We start from the raw sequence: 12,583 nt of genomic DNA, 5'->3' as shown, positions 1-12,583 counted from the left end.
TTTTCTGTGCACTCATTTTTGTTCCCTTTGTCAATGTCTCTGTGGTCCACTGTGAATGGAGGGATGGACTTCTGGGTTGTAGGAGCAGACCATGGCTCAATCCTGGTTCGTGGATGAGTGGGTGACAGACTGAGAGGCATTAACAGGGCTAAGAGCAGAGTTTCCGTGCCTCTGTAACACTGACAACACCAGGGAAAGTAATGCTGCTCGTGTATTTACATACATTATCCGCCAGAGGTGGGTTAGGTTTCATTGGAAAATGCTTTGTACTGTAAACATAAACATTAAATGTTTTTTTTAAATTATGGACGAATGGAATGAGAATGTGTTTGAGCGGAAACAGTGTATAAGGAGCATTATTTCCTTGCGAAATTCATATGTGGAGAAGCTGCCTGGGATTGCTCTCTTTCGGTTAGCTTCAGTTATTGACAACTTGCAGTCAAGTCCAATGACCTTCAAACATCAAGAATTTCCCCAGTCTCTTGGTGTCAGAAACCTAGTATTGTACTTGTTGGTCTTCTCAGAGACCGAATACAAAGGCGATCTTTCTCTTACTGTGAGCGTGTCAGATAATGAGCTGTTTCCTCATCCCTTCTCTGTCCTAAACTGAGCAATAGTATTCCAGGGACAGACTCAAGATGTCTGTTTACATCATGCAATGAAACTGATTAATGTCACCAATTGGATTCCCAACAACACTTATAGCTGAAACTCACGGACCACAAGGCCACTTTGATTGCAAGGATATTAAGTAGCTAACTACTTCGCTCTATTTCATTTACTTTTATTATTCTGGTCATGTAACATGGTCTCCTGCTTGTACTCAGAATGCCTCTATTGTTTTGGTTAATTGAAGTTCTATGATCTACAAAAGCCTGCATGTGAGTGATTCGGTGGCAGAGAGCAAGAGAAAGTGCTCATTAACTCTGATCAGCTTCTGAGGAGAAACGCTATTATGGGATTATAATTGCAGGCGTCATGTTGAGTCTCTGTAGCGTTCGTTGCAATTCGAATTAAGTGGGCAGATGATTTCAACAGTTCTTCTGTCTCTTCCAAAAAGGTGCACAGGGTAATCTCACATTTCAGAGGCTTTCATTAATTATTTCATGAGGATCAATTATTTTATGAGAGAGGGGATAATGAAAGCTTCTGAAACATTTTCAGGGCTCAAAGATGTTAAACTTGGAGATATGAAGATGGGTTGGTCACACTGCACTATTTTATACCAAAAGGGTGGAAATCAATGTTCTCAGTATCATGTCCTTGTTAGGTCACATGGTTAGCATTTCCCGCCATGTCATTGGCTGCCTGCCAAAACATGATTCATAGGTCACTGAGTTGAAATTCAAATGCACAGTGCATCTAGGACAGGACAAACATCACTCCATTACACCAGGCTCACCTTACATTCGGTTAAAATCAGTCATGTATGATTGCGGTTTATTGGTTTATTTGATTATGTGTATGTGTCCCTTCAGCAGCAATTATATGCCCTTGGTGCACATGACAACATGCAATATAGTAGGCCTAATGTTGATAACGAAAGAGATCTCTACCACTGCTTTGTAATCTGAGCTAAGCCATAGACCAGCGTATAGCAACTCTGCCAGATAGAAGTGAAAAGGCGTTAACATGTCTCAAGCAATTTACATAAATAGATTGTATTAACAGTAATTGTGAAATGACTAATGTATGTATAAGTGAAATAAATTATTTACACTGAATTCCCTTTGTCTTTCATCACTTTTAACTACTGGTTTGAGTCCCTTCGGTGCAGAATTTAATTTTTGTCATTTTACCCATTAGGACTGAATTAAGTATTCAAATTTAATAATACATTATTACGAATGTGACTCACGGCTCCATCTTTACTGCTGTGCAATTCATTTTACCCCCCATCCATTTTGTATTAGAGGAGTGTTACTGCATGTTCTTGCCAGTAGCCCTGTTTAAACAGAGGGATTAACAGTTTAAAGGTTGTATGGCAGAGCAGATGTGACGGTGGAAGAATCATATCACCAGATCCCTTTGTGTGTGTGTGTGTGTGTTTGGGGGGGGGGGGGGGGGGTAGATGAGTGTGGGATGTGGGGGGAGTGGCTGCTCCGTGCTCCATTGTGACTCAACAGCCTTGCAGCATCTGGCTATAGCTTGGCCACTGAATCAAATGTATTAACAATGACGCTCCAGTTATGGCATTAGTAATATTGGAGCCTGGAGCTAAAGTGCTACTGCCTGGCCCCCGTTTTCATCAGTTTATTCTATAGGAGAGGACTTCATAATAATAGGTCATATTTATCTATGTGAATGGATGCAAAATGACAGCTAGAGTACAGTAAGAGTAAACATAACAACATCAGACAGGTAGTTACTGTATGCTATTGGAGCCAACAAGAGCAGGAATACTGAAGCACAACATCAGGCCTCAGCATGTAGAAAAGACCCCAACAACAACATTGGTATGCAGGAGAGAGAAACATAATTTCCTCACGCAGTGCTCCACGTTGCCATGCTTGCCTCGAAGGAGAACGTGTTCGTTTGGAGCAGGGAGGTTACAACTTGCTCCTTGTCATGGCCCAGCAAGGGACGTTAGCAACAGCACTAAAAATACATCCTGCTTATTACAACCACAACATGACTAACCAACGGCACGTTCAGAAGCTGTATAGGAGGAACCAAAGCTCTGAAGCTAATGCGGCGTTCCTTTGCAGATGAACGCACCGCGCACATGGTTGCTTATAAAAATAACATGACAACGAAAGGCTTTTAGGGACACAAGGGACTGAATATTTCAGAGGCAGTAAAGTGGGACTGTGGCGACAGGATAGCATGGTATCTCTGGAGTTATAAATCCCTTGATGTGGCTCAGCTGTGGGTCTGCTCAGCTGGCCGGTCCAGTCACTTCAGACGAGCTAAGCATGTTCTAGTGTGCATTGGCTAGTGTGCAGTGGCTGACACTAGGCAAAAGGACTGAACTGAACAAATTGGATGGACACATTTTACATACAGTATTTTATGGAAATGTTAAATGAGCCCCATTGAACACAAATTAAGGCCGGTCTACACACCACATGAGGGACAGAGTTTTACTGTGTGTGTGTTGCAAATGTATTTCTTGCACTTGATGCATGTGCACTGTTTCTTCCTGTCCTTCTTTGGTCACACACACATCACAGTGCTTCTTGTTGCTATCGGTTGCAAACTAAAATGATGAAAACACTTGGTTCAGGAATTTTACTAACATCTAACTCACTCACATATATAGTTACAGAAGGCCAAGGTAGGAGAGTCAGACACCCGCACACGCAACAACATAACTCACACTTACTTCCAGTATTGGAGTTGTTGGTTTTGTGGGTCAGGTGGATGGGCACCAGCATTCTCCTCCTGAATCCTTCTCACAATGGCTGCAGAAGCTGGGGTCATTGGGATAAGTTGCCTCCTCTGGATTTGAGGTCTTACCAATGCCTTGCCCAGCTCCTTGAGAAAGAGCTGTCTCCTCTGGAGGTTCCCTCTGTTTCAATCTGGGTTCAACGCCATCCAGATGACAAACACGTTGTACGCCGAGATGTGCAAGATGTTGAAGAATATCACGAGTGGCCAGCGTAGGGTTCTTCTTTTGCAGGTGTAGCCAGTCACCAGCATTGTCCGCCCCTCCTCTTGTGGCATTGTAATTCATTATGATTTCTGGTTTTTGATGTCCTTGACCATAGATTATCCCATCTCTATGCAGCATACTCATGAGTATCACATATATACCTTTCTTTGGCACGTAGGACACTAGGGACGTGTCGGCAATGAACACAAACTTAAAGGAATTGATAGGCCTGTTAGGTGTATTCAACATCCAATTTCACATTTTTTTTACATCCATATTTCTCATCCTGCAGACTGCGGATGAGCTGGTTGCTGACAGGCTGGCCCTGGGGCTGGCTGAATCTACCAAAGTGGAAGATGTACCTTCCACACTAGTTTCTCTCTCTGCAAAAATGATTTCTAAGGCCCTCTGAGCAGAGATTATTTTTGCCATACTGATGGATTGTGGTAAGGAGCCACACACGCAAAGCTATTAATTTGTTGTGTGCCTCCTCCAATGTGCACCTGGCTGGGGTAGAGTGTGGGAAAATACTGCATTTTTTACAATGTATTGAAATAATGTATAGAAATAATGTATTGTAACAACATTGTGCACTCAATGAAAATGTGTTATTTTACATGTTCATGAGTCTCAGGTTGAATTAGAATGTTTTATTTTAGTACACATTGAAGATGGGTCCCACAGACAGTGGTTAAGGGCACTGTACTGCAGCGCCAGCTGTGCCATCAGAGTCCCTGGGTTCGCGCCCAGGCTCTGTCGTAACCGGCCGCGACCGGGAGGTCCAATTGTGCGTCCGTGGGGCGACGCACAATTGGCCTAGCGTGTCGTCCGGGTTAGGGAGGGCTTGGTCGGTAGGGATCTCCTTGTCTCATCGCGCACCAGCGACTCCTGTGGCGGGCCGGGCGCAGTGCGCGCTAGCCAAGGTTGCCAGGTGCACGGTGTAGCCTCCGACACATTGGCGCGGCTGGCTTCTGGGTTGGATGCAGAAAGGTTGGTTGGGTTGTGTATCGGAGGACGCATGACTTTCAACCTTCGTCTCTCCCGAGCCCGTACGGGAGTTGTAGCAATGAGACAAGATAGTAGCTACTACAACAATTGGATACCACGAAATTGGGGAGAAAAAGGGGTAAAATAAAAAAAAAGTTATTTCTGCACAGTAAAATCGCAGTAAAACTGCTATGGAGTCAGGGGCGGCAGGTAGCCTAGTGGCTCTTTGTAGTGACTTGTGTATTATTGATACACCATCCAAAGTGTAAAATGAATAACTGCACCATGCTCAAAGGGATATTCAATGTCTGTTTTTTTTTTAACCCATCTACCAATAGGTGCCCTTCTTTGTGAACCATAGGAAGGGGGGGGGGGGGGGGGGGGGGGGTACTGAGATGGAGTAGTCATTTAAAGCATATTTTAGATCAGTGACACACAATATTTGATCCATTTTCAATTCAGGCTCAAAACGTGGAAAAGTCAAGGTGTGTAAATACTTTCTGAAGGCTCTGTTCTCATCAATGTGTAGCATAAGATCAAAAACAATCAATGTACATGTGAAAACACAGATATTGTAACAAACTATTTTTTTTAAATCAACCTGCAACTAATGAGGCCCCTCCCACATCAGTGGATAACTCCATAGATGTCACTCCATGGCTCTGCTTACTCTTAATGGAGTTAAAAATAGTCTGTCCCAATGAACTGCAGATATCAACATTGACTCCAGGGATTGTATAACTCTCTTGAGGGTTAAAATAACTCCCAGTAGAGTCAATTTAACCCAAAACATTTCCACACTTTTGTTAGCAGTTGATGTTACTCTTCAATAACACAAACCCCAAAGCAAATCAGGGGGAGGAAAATAGGTTTATTCAAAGAGGATAAATCACAGATGTTATGCTGAGAGGTAGATGATCATTCTCCCCTGTCCTCAGTGATGCTCTCTCAGTTATTCTCTCCAGTGGTTCTCTCCCCAGAACAAAGGGACAGCATGTAGTTTTATAACCCAGCTCTAGCCTGTGGTTGACCAATTAGAATTCCTTGCATTAAAACTAGCCAACGGCCAAATAAAAAGTATCCTATTTCAGAAGACGTATTCCTCCCATGCCTCTGAACCATTGATCAATAATTCCCTATTACAGAAAAAACACAATTTCCCTTAATTGTTATTACCCTATTGACTTCTCGTCCTGTTGACCTCTCGTCCTCTGTCTCCGCGCTGTGTATTTATCTTCCAAATATTCTTACACTTTGATTTCAACTATCCTTTATTCACTGTGTGTTTAAGGCATTTTCTGACACAACTGGAGTGCTCAACTCCCTATCCACAAAGTTCTATTGTGCAGATAGATTGACGTATATGAATGGGCATTTAGTCACCGGTGCATTTATGGTGCACCTTTTAGAGCATGAACAAATATCAAATACATCCGTTTGCGTTAACAGGCGGGCACCTTCTAATTTGTACTTCACATATTATGCCACATTGCACTCACATGCAACGCACCACACTATCGGTTTCACACCAAGGTATAATGGATCATTTCGTTATCCCCGATCTTCTCCCCATCGTCATAATGAAATAGTTAACTACTGGTTAAATCCAATAATAAATCAAAAATAGTCATCATATTATATTCTCTCAGGGATTTCATAGAGGTTATTTTGCTTCATAGGCTGATTTCCCCATCCACCACACCCCGAAATGGAGCACATCCTCTACACACTGAAGGGGTCCACATCCTCTACACACTGAAGGGGTCCACATCCTCTACACACTGAAGGGGTCCACATCCTCCACACACTGAAGGGGTCCACATCCTCTACATACTGAAGGGGTCCACATCCTCTACACACTGAAGGGGTCCACATCCTCTACACACTGAAGGGGTCCACATCCTCTACACACTGAAGGGGTCCACATCCTCATGCACTCCAGGGTCCACATTGAGTCACAGAGAAATCAAATGTGCTTCTGGAGCGTGGCGGTGGATCGATTGATAATGAGAGACTGGCTGCAAGATAGACAAACTAGTCCCAAGGTTCCTTAGACTCTTTAAGCTCTTCTCACATGGCGTCTCTTTTCATTCACATAAACCTATTTCATAGCACACAAAGAGGCCCCCTCCTGCAATGGCTCCAATGGCAAAAACCCTTGAGTTGTGCATTTCATATTACTTCTTTGAAACATAGGTTGAACAATGATAGTACTTCTGGTGCTAGCCTTGAAGTTTGTAGCACAGCTTTTGTCACTGAAATGTACAGGCTTTAAACGCAATCCTCTACAGTCAGCTGAGGTCCTGTCTCCTCATGTAGAATTCACGAGCTACAGATGGCCTTGTCTGTAACTATAGGTTTACCATTGAAGAGGCAGAATTTAGCATGGCTTACTATTGGTAGTTGTTTATTGACTAGAGAGTTGCTATCCCTTTTAAATGAGAAGTCTTCACCTCACCCGACTTCCCTATGTAAATACGTCAATCTCTGATTAATGTTTTGTTAATCCCTTTTCCGAAGTGGCTGGTAGCAGGTCTGGGGAGATACCAGGTGGGGTCCAGTGTGGTAATTGGGTGTGGGAGGGAGAAGAGCGTAGTGATTTCCCTGGGAACCCCCTGTAATGGTGGCAGGGGACTCTTGGGGGAAGTAATGGAGGGGGGGGGGGGGGGGGGGGGGTCACGTTGGATCATGTTGACATTTTGGCTGTGATTAACATACCCCTAAGTGGTATCTCTAATCACTTTTTGCTGCTTTTTTTACATTGCTATAAGCATTATGTATTACAAGTCTTTAGATTTAATTAACCATTATCTGCTTGAGTGCAGCTTGAGTGCAGTGTGCATTAGGGTACACTTACATGTACGTGTGTCCATATGAACAGCAGTCTTCAGGATTAGTAATTTACGTTTTATCCACTGTTAAACAGGAAAACAGTTTGGTCTTGCTATGCTGTGCACATCACGATACAAAATCATCTCTAATTTTCAACTGTAGGTCTATGGTGCGTGTATCTCTTGGTACTGAAATAGGGATTGTGTAAGTGAAAGAAAAATACAATAGTTAATTGTAAATGGATTGGATTGAATGTTAAATATACTTGCATTCTGAAGTAGGCTACTTACCAGGCAGACAAATTCTGATATTTGTTTGACTAATTGGTATATTGACCAATCACATCAGATCTTTTTCAGAGCTGATCTGATTGGTCAAAATTATTTTATGTAATTTTTTACATCAGCAGTTGTTATACAGGGCTTTACAGATACCCAGCCTAAAACCCCAAAAAGCTAGCAGTGCAGAAGCACATTGTCTAGGAAAAACTACCTAGAAAGGCAGGAACCTAGGAAGAAACCAGGCTCCTACGTTCAAGTGTTCAGAGATTGACCTGCAGGGTAAAATAATAACCACAGTGGTTTTATAGTGTGCAGCAGTTCAACACCTCAGGAGTAAATAACAGTTTGCTTTTCAGAGAGAGCGAGAGAGAGAAGTAAGTCGTAATTTATATTTTATAAATGTTTATTTCTATTCATATTCTTATTGTTAGAATATGGTTCAGTTATTGTCTGGACATTGAGTTGGCAAATACAAGGTATCTGTTTTGATCCCAGCTGCTATCCCCCACATTTGCTACAGTTTGGAAGAATGTCATGCCATGATAAACCATCTATACCAAAAAAATAAATAAATAAATAAACATCTCTACAGTACCTGAACCTCAGGTGTTGAGCCTCTCTCTCCTTCATCCAACAAACCCCAGAGTAAGACAGGAGGCAACAGTATGGTTACAGTGCCCCCCATGGGTTAAGACAGTACAAGCATGCCAGTGAGCTCAGGCCTCAATACACATCCCTAAATATAATCTTCACACAAACAAATTTAGGCAATGGCTATATAAGTGTACAGAAACCCAACCAAAAAAAGTTAACTTTTGAAAGTAATTAGCCTAAAAACCAACCTTCACTATAGCAATCAAAACTCAAACAATCTCTGGATGAACAGATGTTTCTGTATAATTGTACATGCACACAGATGTACGATCTTAATTTGATCCCCCTGGTTGCAGGAGAACTTTCCTACAATGCAGGAAATGTTTAACTGGTAGTGTACAAAGGCTTCTGAAGTTTGTAATTTCCACTTTCAAATGTAAGACTTGATATCCTTTTCGAAAAAAGGCTATCAAGCCCGACATTAAACATAGTCCACATAATATTTCACACTTCTTGTTGCGGCAGGATTATTTTCCTACCGTGGCAAACTGTCTCAAATGAAGATCCTACATCTGTACACAGAGAGGGTATCGTTTCACTGGATGCTTACGTTTGTTGGAAGACAGAAAGTTAAAGGGTCTGACCGGTCAGCACAGCAGTGTATTCAACTGGCCTCTGGTTGTCTGATGCAGCAGCTGGGCCTTGCAGCTGCCTATACATTGTCCGGATAACATTACAGAGAATAGCAGGTTTATCCAGTGTGCCTACGATGCAGGAGGCTGTTACATAAGCCCATTCCATCTTCAGCTTCATAATGTAGCAAAACTGGCTATATATGGTGTAGTTTTTGTGTATGTGTATTTGAGTGCATTGGTGTGATTGAGTGTGTGTGTGATTGAGTGTGTGTGTGAGAGAGTGTGTGAGTGTGAGTGTGAGTGTGAGTGTGTGTGTGTGTGTGTGTGTGTGTGTGTGTGTGTGTGTGTGTGTGTGTGTGTGTGTGTGTGTGTGTGCATTAGTGCACAGTAGTGTCCAGGCGTGTGTAAGTGGAATGCGTGTCAAAGCCATCAACTAAGTAGATGTTTTTCTTCCTCTGGACAGGCGTTTTGCACGTCTGGATTGTATTCAGAAAAAGGGATGATGACTCCTGATCCTTTAAGACCCACTTCACTGAAGAGGTCGTCTCCTCTGAGAGGTCAAAGGTTCAAGCTGTTGTTCCCCTGTTTTAGAAACAACAATCAGCCTACTGTGCTTAGGTTTATGTAGTAATTCATGTGGGAATTTACAGTATGTGTGCATGTATGAATCTAATACAGACTGTCTGCAAATGTTTTTGGCAATACTGGTGTGTGTGTGTGTGTGAGTATGTGAGTGTGAGTGTGTGTGTGTGTGAGAGAGAGAGAGAGAGAGAGAGAGAGAGTGCTAAAGCCTCTGTTACTCAACCAGATGTGGCTGATCTGAATATGGACCCATTTTTTCACTTCTTTAGCTGGGTCAAATCAGGCCTTAGATAACACAGGAAAGCAAAGCAATCATCTTTTACCAGCGCGGGTTCCAATGAGCCAGTGCTGACTGACGCAGTCATACCAAAATAAAGATTTAAGCTGAAGATAATGTCATATAATAGGCTTAAAAAGAGTATTGGTAGCTATAAACTTAAAATATCTTTCATGTGTAGTGCCAAAGAAAATGTAAGGTCATTGATGAATCAATTAATCTACTTTTAATAAATATAACTGCTAAATAGGAAGAATATTTTCAGTGAAATACAGAAACCCTTACATGATTTTGTTCATCTCTACTGGTGAGATGCTATTGGGGCATTGACAGGCAGACATTTTCCCACTCCCCTCAGACAGTCCAAGGGGATAAAAAAACAAAACAAGAATCACGGACAACAAGCAAGGGGGAGCAAAATACATCAAACAAATTCATTTGGACTGGATAAAGGAGAACCTGGGATGACCCACATCACCTTTCATGTCAATATTGTTTATCAACCCTGAGCAGCAAAACCCAAACACCTTTGCACTTGTTTATGGTCACAAGTTCACTACCCTTTACACAGACAAAATTACAAAACCGAACAGATGCTATTTGAGTTCAATTTAGGCAAAAACACCAAGGCAAGGCTTATCACCAGCTGCTTTGATATCAGAAGTGGAAGCCATCAGACACAGCACTGACCATATTGCCATCTAGTGGGACAGTAAAGACAGTGCTATATGCGCTTCACTCTGGATTCAGTTTAGTTTGTTTTTAGCATGGAACTCACTCCACAATTTTCAACATGGTTTAGCAATACTGCATTTCACTTGCTGTTATGGCGTTTCGGAGAAATGCATTTATTAAATGAAATATACTGTTACACTTCCTGAAATGTGTGAAATGAATAGAAGAACTGTAGAACTGAATCAATTAACTTGTCAGTTGCGTCAGGAGTCAGCTTTAGTCTGGGCTATGTCTCATTGAGACTGACGATTCACAGATACAGTGCAGACTGTTCCTAGGAAGTGCTGATGGGGGGGGTCGGGAAAAAATTGCTGTTATATGACACCATGGCGATGGCTGCCAACATACTCATGTTTGCAATACAGAATTGATCGGAATGCCATGAAGAGGATGCGGAACCTCACTTCAAAGGATTTGGTGTTTATGAAGTCAAAGTGTCAAGTCTAAAGAGGAGTCGGCACTGAAAATGTGACTGATAGGAATACAAATTCCATACAAATCTTATCAACTAGTTCATGTTTAATTGTCTAGACATGTGCAGTTGTTATCAGTGAGGAACATTGTTTTTCTAATTCTGGGTGGCCATCCAAGGACATAGACTCAATGTTAAAGGGGGGCTGGACGTCCTGATTTGGCCTTATTTTTCAACTTGGTCATTAAGAAATGCAGCGGCCATGACTGAAGCCAGTCATGTATCTTGTGTGTGTGTTTACACGTGGCCAGCCTTTGTATATTCACTCTGCCAAAACAGTTCACAATTACAGTCACTCACCCTTGTAGATAACTTGAAACAGTCTAACCAGGTCTTGATGTCTTGATGTCGCCTAGGGTAGCTAGTGCTAGCCAACTTCTTTCGCCAATTAGCTTCAGCAGGCTAGTGGTGATCATGGCAAAATTGGTTTGACATTGGATAGCCTCTGGGGCAAGTTACGGACCGTCAAGAAATTACACAATGTAAATGGGACAATATTTTCATGTTGCACATCTTTTATGCTTTCAATATTTATAGATGAATTTCTACCATTTATAGTTGGTTTGAGGTTTTAAAGTCATTGAAATGTGGAGCTATTGACATTTTTAAATATTGTCCCATGTATGTTGTGTAATTTACTGATGGTCCCTTACCAGACCCATAGAGATATTGAATATCAAGCCAAATGGACCATTGCATTACAGTCAGGTATCTTGCAGCTTCGCTCAGAATTGATGATTACTTGGGTGCTGCCAGCTGTGGGTATTGAAATAACCCAACCGAAGGAAAACTTGTTACAGTACCCTTCATTCCGTGACATACACTACATGACCAAAAGTATGTGGACACCTGCTCATTTTTTAATATATTTTTTTAACCTTTATTTAACTAGGCAAGTCAGTTAAGAACAAATTCTTATTTTCAATGACGACCTGGGAACCATGGGTTAACTGCCTGTTCAGGGCAGAACGACAAATTTGTACCTTGTCAGCTCGGGGATTTTAAACTTTCATTTCAAAATCATGGGCATTAATATGGAGTTGGTCCTCCCTTTGCTGCTATAACAGCCTCTACTCTTCTGGGAACGCTCTCCACTAGATGTTGGAACATTGCTGTGGGGACTTGTTTCCATTCAGCTACAAGAGCATTAGGGAGGTCAGGCATTGATATAGGGCGATTAGGCCGGCTCGCAGTCAGTGATCCAATTCAACCCAAAGGTGTTTGATAGGGTTGAGGTCAGGGCTCTGTGCATGCCAGTCAAGTTCTTCCACACTGATCTCGACAAACCATTTCTGTATGGACCTCATTTTGTGCACAGGGGCATTGTCCTGCTGAAACAGGAAAGGGCCTTCCCAAAGCTGTTGCCACAAAGTTGGAAGCACAGAATCGTCTAGAATGTCATTGTATGCTGTAGCGTTAAGACTTCCCTTCATTGGAACTAAGGGGCCTAGCCTGAATCATGAAAAACAGCCCAGAACATTATTCGTCCTACACCAAACTTTACAGTCAGCACTATGCATTGGGGCAGGTAGCGTTCTCCTACATCCGCCAAACCCAGATGGTGAAGCGCAATTCATCACTCCAGAGAAGGCG

Source organism: Oncorhynchus mykiss, chromosome 32 (assembly GCF_013265735.2).
Source record: "Oncorhynchus mykiss isolate Arlee chromosome 32, USDA_OmykA_1.1, whole genome shotgun sequence".
Taxonomy (NCBI): Eukaryota; Metazoa; Chordata; class Actinopteri; order Salmoniformes; family Salmonidae; genus Oncorhynchus; species Oncorhynchus mykiss.
The sequence above is the reverse complement of the archived record's forward strand: the minus strand, read 5'-3'. Positions refer to the sequence as shown.